The sequence below is a fragment of the Lipotes vexillifer genome, unplaced genomic scaffold (assembly GCF_000442215.2).
Source record: "Lipotes vexillifer unplaced genomic scaffold, Lipotes_vexillifer_v1.1 scaffold371, whole genome shotgun sequence".
Classification (NCBI taxonomy): domain Eukaryota; kingdom Metazoa; phylum Chordata; class Mammalia; order Artiodactyla; family Lipotidae; genus Lipotes; species Lipotes vexillifer.
This window is the reverse complement of record NW_006786304.1, coordinates 1,357,252-1,373,878: the sequence shown is the minus strand read 5'-3', so window position 1 is coordinate 1,373,878 and position 16,627 is coordinate 1,357,252.

Here is a 16,627-nt window from a genome sequence, read left to right as displayed (position 1 = left end):
GAAGCCGGGTCCTCAGCAGTGAAAGTGCGGCGTCCTAACCACTGGACCACCAGGGAATTCCCAGAATTCTTAATTTCTGAACAAGGGGACCCACAGTTTCATTTGCAATGCCCCCACCCCCAGCAAATTATACAGCTGGTTCTAGTCCTAGTTGCCATTTTATGTTTATTTGTGTGACAATTTAATGAATGACTTTATCCCCGACTGCATTGTAGGCTCTAGAAGGGGCTGTAGTTGTTTTATAGTCTTTTGTCCCTGTCACCATCACACTTCCTGGCACATAGTAGGGGCTTAATAAGTAATTACTGAATGAATGAGCGAGAACAATTCTTTCAGGACTTCAGAGTTTGGTTAGGGAGATAAGTGTCTCCTACACTGCTCCCCCATGTCCTCGAGGGCAGGACAGTGATTCCTCTCCCTTTCCACAGTGTCCAGCACAGGGCCTGGCAAAGAGGGGGTGTCAGTTCGTGGGTCTGAGTAGGAACCAAAGATACATCTGTAATCAAGGAAGTGTTTTGGGCTGGGCAGTGCTGCAGGTGACACAAAGTGTGGACATTCAGAGTCGGGGAGAAAAACAAGGGAGGTCGGGGGAGGGTTCCTCGGGTGGCAATTGAATCAGGCCCTGAAGGAAGGTGAGATAAGGATTGGTGGAGACGAGGTGTTTGGGCCTTCCCAAAGAAGTAGCAGGAGTAGCGGCAGCGGTGTGTAATTTGGGAGAGAGACTCCAACGTCTTTGTGTCTCCATCTGTCAGGAGAGAGGGGTACAGGTGTGTGTACATGGATATATTATGAATTATGGATTCAGGGATTAGATCCTGGAAGTTCTGCATCTGCTCAGGAGTCAACTTCTTTCATACCCTTATTTATTCAATCATTTAGCAAATAGGCGATGACTTCCCGCAGTGTGCCTGTTCTAGGTGCTGGAGATACAGCGGTGCCCCCTACTCAGCTCTCACCCAACTGCAGGGACCAGAGAAATGCATGAGCACAGGGGCAGGGGGACCTGAGCAGAGATACCTCACCTGTCCTGTGGAGTTGGGGTCCATTGATGGGAGAGAACGAAAGGAAGTAAGAGATGAGACCAGAGGGGTCAGGTGGGCCAGGCCACGGGGGGCATTATAAGCCATGTTAAGTAAGGGTTTAAACTTGATCCTTCATAATGGGATGGCATTGAGAGGTTCGAAGTGCTTATTAAGTAACTAATGTATTCAGTCCTATTGGTAGCCCTCTGCCTCTAAAAGAATATCCTCATTCCTTTTGCACAGATGAGAAAACCATAGGCAGGTTTGTGTTTCAGAAAGATCACCGTGACTCTCGTAGAGAGTGTGGCTTGGAGGAAGCCAGATGGAAGGCTGGGAGAACTATGTCAGCACATGGACTAGGGCAGGAGCAAGGGGACGGAGAGAAGGGATTGGAGGAGGAATGGGCAAGATTTGGTGACTGATTGGACCAGGGGATGGGGGAGAGTGAGCAGCTCAGACAATGCCCAGGATTCTGTCTTGGGTGCCTGGGGCAGGGAGCTTCTCTGAGCTGGGGAACACTGAGACAAGCGGTCTGGGGGGTCAGATGCCAAATTCCATTTCGGATGTCCTAACCCAAACAAGCTCTTGCCCCAAAACAGGAAGGAGAGGAAAAACCACACCAACAAACTGCAAGAGCTGGCATTGCTGCTACCTGTGGCCCTGAGGACCAGTACCAAGAAGCTCACCAAGGTAAGGGGGCTGAAGGAGATGAGGTGGATTTGGGAGGCAGATCTGAACATATCAGCAATCGGGTTGACCTCCCTTGTCCTAGGAAACCTAGACAGACCCAGCCAGTGACAGCACTGACTTGGCAATGGTCCTGACTGGGAATTTCTGGGAGTCTGTGATCCCATGACTAGAATCCTGGGGGATTCTTTCCTGCAAAGGAGGCAGGGGGAATTGGGAGGGGAAAAATAGGCAAGGTGCTGGGTCAAGGTCATCCCTCTGGGAGTCACACAGCCTGCATTTGAGCCCTCCAGCCCCACACCTGCAGAACTCTGGGCAGCTCGCTCAGGTTATCAGCCTCTCAAGCCTCAGGTTTCCCAGCTATAAAACAAGAAAAAAATAACTCCTCCTACTCAGAGATATTGTGAGACCAAAGTGACATGATAGCCATGACAGGGCCTGAATAAATGTCGGTTCCCTTTCCGGGTGCCTTCTTTTGTGACTTTGTGGGGATCATCTCCATGAGGTAGGGATAAAGCTTCTCGGTGTCTCCCCAGTGGCCACTCAATAGTGCTGAGCTAACACTTGCTCCCAGGACGAACAACTTAATATGAGACTCAGAGATCTGGAAGGTTTGGTGTGATGTTTTCTTGCTATAGTTTCTCTCATTCAGTCCCTCATTCATTCATTCATCAGCCATTTATGGAAAGATTGTCAGATGTCAGAAGCTGTTCTGCCGGCAACAAGGGGAAGCAAAGAAATTTGAAACCCAGCCCTCCTCCTCTGAGAACTTAGAATCTGGTCAAGAAGATAAAGATTTAGGGACTTCCCAGGTGGTCCAGTGGTTAGGACTCAGTGCTTCCACTGCTGGGGCCCGGGTTCGATCCCTGGTTCAGGGAACTGGGACCCTGCAAGCTGTGTGGCACGGCCAGAAAGAAAAAAAAGAGGAAGATTTGAATGCACAATAACTGATCCGATCTAGAATGTTATACTTGCCTTCAGAGAGGTTCAGGGCAGCGGGTGTTTGGGAGAGATTTGCCCGACCCTAACCCTATCCTTCTCCCTGCCAGCCACAGCCCATCCATCACCAGATCACGCTGCTTGTCTCTCCTAAATCCCTCTCAATTGTAGGTGCTTGTATCAGTTTCCTGTGGCTGCTCTAATAGATTACCACAAACTTAGTGGCTTAAAACAACACAACTTTGTTCTCACGGAGTGCCGGAGGTCAGAAATCCAAAATCAGTCCCACTGGACTAAAGTCACGGTGTCAGCAGGAGGGTCCAGGGGAGCATCCATTTCCTCTCCCTTTGCCAACTTCTAGAGGCCGCCTATGGTCCTTGGCTCACAGCCCCTTCCAAGCCAGCAGCGTAGCATCTTCTAGTCTCTCCTCTACCTCTGCTTTTGTCGTCATTTTGCCTTCTCTGCCTTTGACCCTCCAACCTCCTGCTCATAAGGACGGTTGTGATTACACTGGGCCCACTCAGACAATCCAGAATAATCTCCCCATCTCAAGATCCTTAACTTCATCACATCTGTAAAGTCCCCTTTGTCATACATGGCAACATATTCACAGGTCCCGGGGACTAGGACATGGACGCCTTTGGGGGAGGCATTATGCAGAGCACCACAGTGCTCAAAAAATATCTGAGGGATTTTGCCCTCTGTCCTCCAACATTTGAATATCTGGTGTGTGTAGGCACTATAAGTTCTTGTCGGGCAAGGCAGAGATGACTGGGACACAGCCCCTGCCCTGGAGGAATGACAGTTGAGTCAGGGCACAGGCAGCATTTCATCACTGACTAGATGACCACATCTCTTCGTGGAATCCTCCCCAGGCCTCAGCCCACTTTCTTTACCATTGATTCTCTGCTGTCTTAATAATCCCACTTCTTCCCCATCTTCATCCTCCCTTAAATTCATTCCTGGGCCCCCTGCTCCATGTACAACCAGTGTCCCAGTCAGTGCCCAGCCTCCCACCAGACCAGCCTGCCTGACATGCATCATCACAGCTCGTCCAAGGGCTGTGTGACATGCTCAGTCCACTGCTGAATAAACTGTGGGAGCTGTTATGCGTTGTTTCGCCCGTGTTTGAGATTTAGGCTGCAGCTTAGGTCGTGGTATCCTTCCTCACCATCCTGGCTGATTAAGTGCCCCTGCCCCATGTGGTCCATGGCTTCCCATCCCTCTGACCATCACAGCCCTCTGCACATTACTGTGATTGCTTCCGTTTCTCTGATTCCCTTTATCTTATTTTATTTTTTTTAATTTTATTTTTGGCCGCATTGGGCCTTTGTTGCTGCGCGTGGGCTTTCTCTAGTTGCAGCGAATGGGGGCTACTCTTCGTTGTGGTGCACGGGCTTCTCATTGCAGTGGCTTCTCTTGTTGCGGAGCATGGGCTCTAGGCACGTGAGCTTCAGTAGTTGTGGCGTGCGGGCTCAGTAGTTGTGGCTCGCGGGCTTAGTTGCTCCGCGGCATGTGGGGTCTTCCTGGGCCAGGGCTCGAACCCGTGTCCCCTCCACTGACAGGTGGATTCTTAATCACTGCGCCACCAGGGAAGTCCCTCTCTGATTTCCTTTAGATGAAGCGCTCTGCAAAGGTAAAAACCATAATGGATGAATCTCTATCCCCAGCACCCCAGGGCCTAGCACAGAGCAGATAACAATAACAGTTGCGGGGCTTCCCTGGTGGCGCAGTGGTTGAGAGTCCGCCTGCCGATGCAGGGGACACGGGTTCGTGCCCCGGTCCGGGAAGATCCCACATGCCGCGGAGCGGCTGGGCCCGTGAGCCATGGCCGCCGAGCCTGCGCGTCCGGAGCCTGTGCTCCGCAATGGGAGAGGCCACGACAGTGAGAGGCCCGCACACCGCAAAAAAAAATAAATAAATAAAAAAAATAACAGTTGCTCCCCATTGACTGAGAGTTCTAGGTGTCAGACAGTGGATGCCAAGCTTTTTATATACATTTTCTCTCTCTCTTTTTTTATTTTTTTGAGATGGCTACTTTATTTATTTATTGGCCATGGCATGAGGCATGCAGGATCTCAGTTCCCCAACCAGAGATGAAACCCGCGCCCCCTGCAGTGGAAGCGCTGGAGTCTTAACCCCCGGACTGCCAGGGAAATCCCTACATTTTCTAATTTAATCCTCCCCCCAAGACTTGTGAGATGAGTATGAGTATGCTCATTTTTTGGTTCGAGGAAACTGGATCACAGAGGGGTCATATTGTCCAGAGAGGCACAGCTGGCTAATGGCAGAGTGAGTCAGATGTGTCTCATTCCAAAGGCCCACACCCTCCACCACTCTGTCACTTGATGCTCGATAGATGTTTGCTGAATGAATGAATGAATGAATTTCCCTCTGTTGAGACAGTTATAGTTTGCATCGATCTTACCTTCAGGAAGTCTCTGGGATTTGAACCTCTGGTGTAGCCCCTGAGCTAACCTTCCCAAAGTTTCAATTACTAAGCTTTCTTTCTGTCCTGAAATCTGAGTTGATGCCCAGTTGCCTTCTGCATAAAATCTTTGTACTAGTAATAATAAGTGACACTTTATATTGCTTTACAGTTTACAGAGAATTAGCTTAGTGAATGCCCACCATGTGCCAAGCCTGGTGTTGGAGATACTAAGCTAAAAAGACAGGATCTGCTCTTGAAAAACTCATGGTCTAGTTATACAAAGATACAAAAGGTCTTTTTTTTTTTTTTTTAGTAAATTTATTTATTTTATTTATTTATTCTTGGCTGCTTTGGGTCTTCGTTGTTGCGCACAGGCTTTCTCTACTTGGGGAGAGCAGGGCTACTTTTCGTTGCGGTGAGCGGGCTTCTCATTAGGTGGCTTCTCTCATTGTGGAGCACGGGCTCTAGGCTTGTGGGCTTCAGTAGTTGCGGCACGCGGGCTCAGTAGTGCGGATCGCGGGCTCAGGAGTTGTGAGTCACGGGCTCTGTAGTTGTGGGTCGCAGGCGCTAGAGCACAGGCTCAGTAGTTGTGACGAACGGGCTTAGCTGCTCCGTGGCACGTGGGATCTTCCTGGACAGGGCTCGAACCCGTGTCCCCTGCATTGGCAGGTGGATTCTCAACCACTGCACCACCAGGGAAGCCCCCAAAGGTTTCTCTTTAACCCCTTGAGAAGCCGATGAAGGTGTTCATTCTCATCCAAATATCAACTAAGTATTTATTGGACAACTGATTTATCAGGCTCTGTGCTGGGTGATTTCACACACACTAATTTATTTCGTCCTAATGATAATCCTCTGAGGCTGAATGAATATCCTTGTTACCATTGCACAGATGAGAAAACCGAGGCCCAGAGAAGTAAAATGACCCGCTCCCAGTGCACAGCCAGTAAGTGGCAGGTTGGAGCCAGGCCCCAAACCAATAATCTCTTGGCTGTGTCACGTTATTCCTTAGTTAGATTATAGCTTCCTTCCCTGGATCAGGTTAAATAAGTTCAGTGACTGTATTATATTTTATGGAACGATTTCACATAAGTCACCTCATGAGACCATCCTTTTTTTAAATTAATTTTTATTGGAGTATAGTTGATTTACAATGTTGCGTTAGTTTCTGCTGTACAGCAAAGTGAATCAGTTATACATATACATATATCCACTCTCTTTTAGATTCTTTTCCCATAAAGGCCATTACAGAGTATTGAGTAGAGTCCCCTGTGCTATACAGTTGGTCCTTATTAGTTATCTACTTTATATATAGTAGTGTGTATATGTCTGTCCCACTCTCCCAATGTATCCCCCACCCCCCCCAGACCATGTTTCCTGATTTGGGGTTGGAAGATTCCTGCTAACGGTTTTGTTGTTATTCTGGGGATCCAGTTCAATCCAAAAAATATTTATGGGTGTTCTTCCTTCACCAGGCTAACTCCTTTCAGTCTTCAGTTTAAATGCTTCCACTTCAGAGAGGCCTTTCTGGACACCCAAGTCTAATTTCAGAGTCACCTGTTATGCTCTTTTATTCATAATGCTTATCACACACTTGATAATTTTGTATGAATTATGAGTTTATTAAGGTCTGCTGCCCTCCCTGGATTGTAAGTTCCATGAAGGCAAAAAAAAGTATGTCTAGTTCACCCCTCCACATGGCTCTTAGTGGGTAGTATCTTTTTTAGCTCAGTGTCTCCAATACCAGCTCAGCCGGTATTTGGTGGCTGGTTGGGGGATGCCCGCTGATGCTGTGGAGAAGAGTCATTCCTTCATTGATAACTGACTAAGTCACCTCTCGATTCTGTGTGCTTGGGATCCAGAAATCAATTAGCTACAGTCTCTACCCTCAGCTAGTTCAAGGTCAATGGGAGAGAATGATACATAAACAGATAATTATAAAACACTGTGGCAAGTGCCTTGGTGGAAACAGGCCCAGGGTTTTACAAGAATGCAGAGGAGGGACATCTGACCCAGCCTGGGTGAGGAGTCAGGAGGGCAGGAAAGCTTCCAGAAGGGGAGAACACTGTGCTGAGGCTCAAAGGAGGAGGAGCCAGGGAGGGAGTCTGTGGGGAGAAGAGGAGGGCTTTGCATGTGCCAAGGGCCAGGGGTGGGAAGCTGAGCAGTGTGTGCCCCCAAAACTGGACTAGGAGGCAAGCAGGCCTGGGTTCAGATCCCAGCTCTGCCACTTCCTCTCTGTAACCCAGCAAGTCCCTTTAGCGCTCTGGGCCTCCGTTTCCTTAGCTGTAACCACCGGCTTACTGGGCCACAGTGAGGACTAAAGAGCAGAATAGGAACCTCCCTGCCAATGGGGGGATTGTTGGGGCAGGGTCCCCAGTCCCCAGCAGCCTCACATCATCTCAGGCCCCCGCTCAACCCTGTCTTTCTTTTGGGGGCAGAAGGAGATTCTGCTGCACGTCCTGTACTACATTCACTACCTCCAGAGAAAAATCGATGCGGCCAAGGCCTTGCTCGAATCCCACACCACCGATGGGAACGGTGGACTCGGGGGTAAGTAAGTTTAGCCGACGTTTCCTAGCGCCTGCTACATGCCAAGCATTGTCCTGGCCGTCAGGGACGCTGAGTGACTTAGACTGGTCCAGTCCTTCCTGGATCTCACAGCCTGTCTCACGGGACAAGTCAGAGGGATGTCCAAAGTGCTGTGACCCCAGAGGAGGGTGTCTGGGAAGACTGTGGTGGGAGGGGCCTCGGAGCTGGGCCTTCGAGGACAGGGAAGGGGGAACCATGCCAGGCAGAAGAAACAAGGTGAACAAGAGTCTGAAGGCACGAGAAGACACGTGTGGGACGTCTGGGGACAGGCAAGCAGTTGGGTATGACTGGAGGGGCCGTGTAGCACCCAGATGATGTGCACAGACTCCTGAGCCAGGTCCCAACTCAGGCACAGTCCTGTGACCTACACTTCTCTGTGCCTCAGTTTCCTCATCTGCAAAATGGACCCATACCCCCTTTCTGTGTTTGTTGTGAGGATTGAATGAGTTAATACATGTAAAGAGTGCTGTAACACGGCGCCTGGAACAAGCCAGTCATCCCATGCTGTGTGTGCCAGCTGCTATGGTTACTGGTGTGAGGAATACACGGGCAAGAAGGGTAGAAGATGAGGCAGGGACGAGATTCTGAAGGGCCTCAAGTGCCTGGCGGAGGAGGGAGATGAAGAAGATGAGAATGACTGAAGGCCTTTAAACCAGAGGAAAGCCGTGATCGGAGTTTCTTTGAGGAAGAGGTGCCTGACATCTAGTGTGGGGACTTGCTATTAAGTAAGAAGCTGGAGTGGGGGAGATGAGTGAAGACACTTTTAGTGGTGATCTGGATGGGAGATGATGAGGCCAATGTAGCACCATAGCTGAGGGTGTAGACAGAAGTAGGTAAATTTGGGAGTATTTTTTTTTGGCCATGCCGCACAGCATGCGGGATCTTAGTTCCCCGACCAGGGGTCAAACCCATACCTCCTGCTTTGGGAGCGCAGAGTCTTAACCACTGGACCGCCAGGGAAGTCCTTGGGAGACGTTAATGAGGAAGAGTTGAGAGGCCCCGGGCCACCCACGGTGGGTGCTGGAGCCCCTACCATCTTGAGGAGGCTGGAGGAAGAACTGATTTGGGAGGTGGAAGATGGGGAAGCATCTGGGAAGTGTTGGGTCTGTCTTTCCTCTCAGCCGAAGCCCGGAATGTCCTTGAGGACACCTGAGTTCTCGCCTGTACTTCTGCCGCCTGGCTGCGCAACCTCAGCCAGGTCCCATCTCCTCCCGGGACCTCAGTTTCCCCATTTGTAAAGTCAGTCTGGGGACCGTGGCAGCCTCCCTGCTCCCTGTCCATCATGAAGTACTGTCCAGAGGCAGCATTCAGGATGGATGAGGGTGAGAGCATCTGACCTGCCTCATTCTCCATCCTGTGCAGGGCTGGGTTGGAAGCCGGCCGCAGGCCCAGCAAAGGGGAGACACTCCACCCCGTCCAGCACCCCACACTCTCGTAAGTCCCATCTTTGGGGAGGCTGCCAGAAACCTCGGAAGAAGAAGCCGGCCCAAGCATCAGGTACAAGCCGTCAGTGGAGACAGAAGAGGGTGCAGGGGTCAGATGGGAGTGGGGCTCCTTCTCCAGGACCGTCCCCACTCCCAGGAGGCACGGTCGGCAATCCTGAGCCCTTGACAAGGCTCTGGATTCAGATGTGTCTGGGTTCAGCTGTGGTGCCTCCTCTTCCTAGCTCTGAGGCCTGGGGGTGGGTCACTCTTCTCCTGTGAGCCTCAGCTTCCTGGTCTGGAAATTGGAGGGCCTGCCTCAGGGTGGTCCTCAGATTAGGAGCCAGGAGCATGCCGCTCAAGCAGTGCTTAAGTGATGGGGCACATGGCCAGTGCCCAGGAATGGAAGCTGCTGTCAGCATTTATCATCCCTCTGCCAAGTCATCCATCCCCAGGCCAGGGCAGCAGGGAGTGTAGGGTGACAGAAGGACCCCAGTGCGGGAGGCAAGTGTCCCAGGTCCCACCTCAGCCTTGCTACTAACACTACCTGTCCCTTCCCCTTTTCGAGCCTCCATTTCCATGTCCTTAAAAAGGGAGTTGGACCTAATCAATGATTTCCAGCTCTGGCTGCATATCTGAATCACTGGGGTGCTTTTAAAAATGCCTATTACCTGTGCCTCACACCCAGAAAGTCGGGCTTCAGTGATCTGGGTGGAACCTGGGCATCAGTATTTTCAGAGCTCGCAAGGTGATTCTAACGTGTGGGCAGGGGAAGGGGGTATCCGACTAGGTGATCTTTAACTGAGGATCTGGGCCTCTCCGGGAAGGACTGAGTGACCAGGCCAGGCAAAGCTTTGAAGCAGGTTATTGGGCCCAGAGCAAAGACCCCCACCTCAGCCACCTTCTGGTGACAGTCAGGCCCCCAGCCCTGTCTGATGCCATCTCTCTGCTCTCCCAGAACGCCAGACCCGGGCCCAGAACCCTCGTCGCTGTCTGGCCCTGGACCAGCCTGAGAAGCAGGTGACCCCATCCCCAGACCAGAGAGGAGGAAACATGGTGGGAACCATCACCCCTCCAAGATGCCTCGACTCCTGCAGTCACCCCAAGGCTGTGTCATCCCCGTCTCAAGGTGACAGAAAGGGAGGAAGATCCTGGCTGACACTGCTGCATATGGCTGAGAACAGCGTCCACTGTGACATCTCAAGTTGGTGTCTTTCCTCTCCACTAACTTAGCCACTCATTTATATACCACTTGTCAGGCACCCTCGACATCCCAGGCACAGTCCTAGTCACCAGGGATTCTACAATGGACAAGAGAGACGCTGTGTCGCAGCCTCTTTCCAAGTTTCCTTTTCCCTTCAGGCTCTGTTGGGGGTGTAAGCAGGGGACAGGGTCACAGAACTGGAGGCAGGAGCAGGGCCGCCTCGTGAGCCTTCCTTCACTTGAAGCAGCCAGACAAACGCTCTTGTGAGTCCCCATCCCTTTGCCAGCTTGCAAAGGTGTGACACCCCCAGGAGATACGGGCGCAACTGGAAGGCGAGGCCTCAGGTCATCCTACTCCTCTGTCTGTTCCTTCAGCCTTTCCTCCCAGAGCATCTCCTCTGGGCCAGGCCACGTGCGTGGTGCCGGTGACAGTCCAGTGAAGAAATCCCACGCTGTCACTTCCTGGGGTCGCCCAGGAGGCTGTGGGAGCCCCAAGGAGGCGCCTGACCCACCTGGGGAGGGAGGGTGTCCCAGATCTTGAGCTAATCTTGTGACCTTGGGCCAGTCACTTGATATCTCAATGCCTCAGTTTACTTAACTGTAAATGGGTATTATAAAAACTGTACCCTTTGGTAAAGGGCTATCGAGTAGTATGTAAAACTTAAGATTAAAACCGTGCTGCCTTGGTAAGCACTATATACTTGTTTGCTCTCGTCATCTTCATCATCATCATTCTGCTTAAGGATTTTATCTTCCTTACAGCTTCTGATAGGGACGTGGGATTCCAGAAACCTGTGGGTGATTCAGGGAGCCCCCAAACCTCACACAGAGGCCCCAGAGCCTGAGGTTTTGGCTGGGATGGGGGGAGGGAGAGGCTGTGGCATACCCCAGCACCTCTCCGTCCCTGCCTCTGTGAGTCCCAGGATTTGGGCCAGTCACAGGAGTGACCATCCTGACTTGCCCCACCCCCCATAGGCTGTTGGTGCAAAAACAGTGCCCAGGATGCGGGGCCTTACCCTGACTTCGAGGCCCAGCAAGGGGTTGAGAGGATCCATTTTCTCAACAGGACCCAGCCCCGTCCCAGGTAAGGGAAGCCCAGGGATGTGAGTGGAAGAGGCTGAGGCATTTGGTGGGATTGGCTAAAGCTTGGTGAGAAATGGGGTCAATCACCACCCTCGACTGGTATCTGTGGAGTGAGCACCCCTGAGGGCCTAGCTTTGCGTCAGGCATCGTGGGCTCGAGGGAAAACCTTGCTTGCTAGGTGTTGACCAGGGCCGCAGCCCCTCCCTGCCTCCCATCCCACCCTCTAGCCTGTCCCCAGTAGTCACCTGCATGGCTTTTCTAACACACAAGACCTTGATCATGTCAGTTTTCGGTTTTAAGCTATTCCCTCCTGTTGGGTAGAGCCCAGATATCTTAATTAGCATTTGAGACCCTCTCTGGTCCCAGCTCACCTCGCCAGCCCCCTTTCCTGCTCCTCAACTGCAAACCTTACCCTTAACAACACCAAATATTCGCCACTCCCTGCGGGAGCCATGCCCATGTCCCCTCTGGGCTTCTCACCCTTTGTTCCCTCTTCCTGGAAGCTTGATCCCTTCGTCCACCTGGAAAACTACCCATCCTTTAAGCTTAGCTCAGCTTGGTCCTCCCTCCTGCCCTGCCCACCGTATGTGTCCTCCTCAAAGCCCCATCACAGCTCTGCCCCCATTTAGTCAGCTCTGATTACAGCTGGCCTCTCCTTATAAGCCCTGAAGCTCATTGAGGGCGGGCACCCCCCAGCGGCCGGCACGGAGAGATCCCTGTCTTAGTCCACAGGGGGTGACACTGAGACACCGAAAGGGGAAAGGGCTCGCCCCAGGGCCCACGGTGTTTCCAGCCCGGGGCTCCAGGTCTGCCTCTTCAATTCCTCCTCTTGCAGGCAGAAGCTGGTGTTGTGCGATTACAGCGAGGAGGTGGACAAGGAGTCCCCAGATGCTGACCCTTGGCTTCCTGCCTGGACCCCAAAGGGCAGTGCCCATGGTGACTGAAGCTCTGTCTGTCCTCCTTGTAGCCTGGTGTGGGGTGTTCTTGGTACCTTCCTTCTGAGGATGTCTGTGAAAGGGGGGAGAGCGGGAAAGGGATGGATGTCCACTAAGCACAGGGATGGCAACACACAGCCTGCCCACTGTCCCTGAGCCATCAGTTGCCATGGCAGACGTTGCTGATCAATCATTACTCTTTCTGTTGATCCCAGACACTGCCTCAGAATCTTTCTTAACACAGAGCTCCAGATAGCTAAAGTCAGTCTATTGGATCTGGCACATCAGGATGTTGATTTTTTTCCTGGCCATACCTAACAAGATGCCAGGCATCGTGCCTCTTAATTTCCTCTTCCAAGCACTCACAACAAGGAATTGACACAGTCACCTTTCCCCAGTGTCTGGCACCATCTGCTCAAAGCCAGCTGCTGTGCTGGGGGAGAGGGCAACCTCTGACACACCCTCGAGCCTGATATTTCCTTTTCAGGGAGCCCACTCGCCTTGGGGCCTCCCCAGACTGACAACTGGAATGCGACAGGCCACCGGAGGGAGATCCTAGGGCTCAGCCCCTCCCTCTTCAGCTCCCCCGGGAAACTGCAGCCAGAACAGATCCTGGAGGATGGCACCGAGTACCTGACGCAAGGTGAGCACCCAGGGCTGAACCTGATGCTTGGTTCATTCAGAAAAAACACCTAGAGTGACACCCACCAAGTGTGCAGCCCTGTGCTGGCAGTGCTGGATAACCAGGGATGAATCCCACCCAGGATGAATCCCATCCCAGCCCTCGAGGAGCCCACAGCCTGGTGGGGAGCAGCCCCAGGCCAGCATGGCGTGTGGAAGGCTCCAGGAGCCTGGAATAGGGACCCACTCACTCTGCCCAGGTTGGTGGTTCCCCACGGGAGCTGGCCTGTGAGCTGGATTTGGACTTGGGGCAGAAGATCCCAAAGCCAAAGCCAGAGAAGGGCACTCCAGCTAGCAGGGGTGGCGGGACAGAGGCACGGTGCCCTGAGAGAGTTGTTTCTGTCCCAGCCAGCCCTCTGGTCTCCCTCCCCGCCCGACAGCTCTCTTTGAAGAAGTATTCTTAGATCCTGCGTCTTCACCTCCTGCCTGCACTCCTGAGGGACCACAGAAGAAGGTAGGTGTCTGCCCATGCATCTGTCCACAAACACATCCATCCTTCTCTCCACCTGCTTGATCCACTCATTCGTCCCCTCGACCTTTCAGCTCCTCCCCCACTCACCTGTCCATCCATCATGCTTCTCCTCATCCTTCCAGAGACTCATCCACCATCTGTGCCCTCACCTGCCTGCCCGTCCTTTGAACACTCCCTGCTGGCCACCAGGCGCCCTGCTGTGTGCTGGGCCCTTTGAATGAACCAGACACAAAGGATAAAAGCTGAAAGCTGCCAAGTGCCCAGAAAAGACCCCACATAATTTTATGACTGCTCTATGAGTCAGGCTCTCTTGTGACCCCATTTGACAGATGAGGAAATTGAAAACAGCAGGTGACCCCCAGGATCCTCAGTTGGAAAGAGCGTCCTTCCCAGGCCTCGGGGCTGATTTCCGTAGCACCGTCTGCTCCAGCAGTTCAACGTCTGACTGCCAGAGGGGCAGCCCCAGCTCCGGTCCCCAGTGTGTGGCCCCCTCCAGTGGGTGGGAAGGTGGCCCCCTGCCTCAATGAACAGCTGAATCTGCTGTAGAAACAGAAATAGACACCTTTAGCGGAGCTCTTGGAAGTGCAGCCACTGCACCAAGTGCCTCTCGGCCTTGCAGAGGATGTGTAGTGACACCATCTGTGCATGAAACTGAGGCTCAGAGGAGTTAAGACTTGCCCGGGGCGTCACGGCTACTTCGCAAGGTGGTAAACTGATGGGATTGAGAGAGAGTGCCCCAGAATAAGAGGCAGAAGACCCCCATCCACCTCCTCTCTGACCCCCTGTGGGAACTGGGGAAACTTAGCTTGAATTTCTCAGGAGGCGTCTGGAGGCTGTTTTGAGCCTGAGCTGTTTGTGATGATGCTCGTGTGACCTCCTAGGAAAGCAGTGAGTGGGGGCCATGAAGGGACAGCACTGCCCCCCTCCGTCTCCTCCCATCTTTCTCCTTCACCCCCCAGGACACACCCCCTGAGGCCCCCGAAGACCTTCCTGACTCGCACAGCCGGTGCCAGTCCTTGGTCTCGCTGGACCACTGCTACCTGTTGCTGCGTGAGAACAGCAAGGTGCCGTGTAGCCCCAGCTCGGAGGACACGGACACAGACTCGGCGTGGAGGCAGCAGGAGGTGAGGGAGACAGAAAGCCATCCGCCTGGTCAGTCCGCGTCTCCTTCCCGCCCTCACCTCTCTGTCTCCCACCCAGGATGTTCAGGCCAACCTCGAGGGCCTGCAGTCCTCCAGCGATGAGGATGAGAACTATACGTGGACCCCCACCCAGCCGGCCTCAGCCCTGCCCGCAGCCGGGAGGGAGGCCAGGAAGGGCAGGGCAGGCAGGGGCCTTGTGAAGCCCAAGGAGAGCAAGCAAACCCCCTGCCCCACCCAGATGAAGAAGAAGTGTGTCAACGGCTTCATCATGTTCTGCAGGATGAACCGGAAGCAGTACATCAGGTGGGAGGGCGTCCTCTTCGGCCCTGATTGGGGCCCTACCTCACTGTCCATCCACCCGCAGAGCATGCCACCCACTGCTGACGACACATTCCTCAGCCACGCTCTCCCGGCCTCCCCCTGGCCCCGTGGCACTGGTCAGGGCCTGTGCACTGCAAGCAGTGAAACTCAGCTCAGACTTAGGAAAAAAAGGAAACTAACTGGCTTGAATTAATTAATATCATTAATTAAATTTATATAACCTGAAAAAAGAGGAGCCACCTTCAGACGTGGTTGGTCCTTGGGTTCAAAGGACGCTGCCCGGGATCCTTGTCCCCCTCCACTCCACGCTCTGGGTTGGCTTTGTGCTCCATCACGCTGGGCTGGGCTGGGGCAGGCTCTCCCGCAGGAGCTTCAGGATCGTGTCCTGTCTCCCGCCCCAGCAACCCTGTGGGAAGAGAGCTCCTCGTTTCTAAGATTTCAAGCAAAAGTTCTTGGGGCCGACTTGACATGATCTATCAGGCGCCTAGCCCTGAACCGATCTTGCCAGCCTGCAGCCTCCGTGGAGAAGAGGTGGTGCTGGTATCGGAGTGGCGGATACAGGTCCCAGGACACGGGGTGGCCCCTTTCCAACCACCATTTAGTCCAGCTCCCTTCTTTGCCACCTCTGCTCCAGGGGGCGCGAAAGGGGGCATCTTTCAGGGCAACACGGAAAGATCCGAGTTCTCAGATTTGGAAAGCTGTGGCTCTGAGAGGGCCAGGGACCCTCGTATGGTCACACCGTTGGCCTTGGCCCAAGCCAGGCGAGTCTGCAGGCCTCTCCTCACCTCCTCCTCCCTCCTGCCCCAGAGCCTGCCCTGGGACCGCATCCACGACCGCCACCAAGGAGCTGGCCCAACTCTGGCGGGTGATGACCCTGAAGGAGCGGAGACCATATTGGTGAGAAGCCCCTGCCCAGAAGGTGTGGGTGACGGAGGCGAGGCCCCTGCTTCTCATCCTGCTCTGATTTTCAGAGCCTTGAGCTCTGTGATGTTGGAAACAGGTTGGGAGTTTCCTCGGGCAGGAGATTTGGGTGTCACGAGCTCTTATGAAAGAGTTGGGGTGACAGAAGCAGAGCGGCACTCTACCCGTGCCTGTAACTTCGAAGGGCAAACAGCTTAATTCTGGATTTGGACCCCACTGCCCTAAATTTCCTTTGCCCTCTCTGCCACAGGGAGTTTCTCAGAGCAGAAAACTGGGTCTTAACTTCCCTGTCGCTTGGTCTTCTCCTTCTCTTCCCCTCTTGATGCCCCCTCCCTCCCGAAACCCTCTCCTCTCCACCTTCCCAGCTTGCAACTGGCCCCGGAAACACACGTGCACGTGCACGTGTGCAGATGGTGACAGGTCCTCCCGGGAGCCAGTGGCTCCCCCGCTGGGGCCAAATAAAGCCCCGGACGCCCGCTCAGCCCAGGCCCTGGTCACTGCTGGGGCCAGAGCACTGGGGGTGGGACAGAGATGGCCGGGAGGCGACCAAGGAACCCCGCCCATCCTGCCACCTCTCCCCCAGCACCAAAGCGCGCAGGTTCAGCCGCCGGCACAACCGGATCGTGAAGAAGGGCAGCTCCAGCAGCGAGGACGAGGACTGGGAGAACCCCAAGCCCTTCTACCAGCTGCTGGCTGAGAAGGCCCGCTGCTCCGCAAGCCCCGCCTTTCCGCCGCCCCCTCACCGCGCGTGAGGGCAGCCTCACCCCCCCCCCCCCCCCC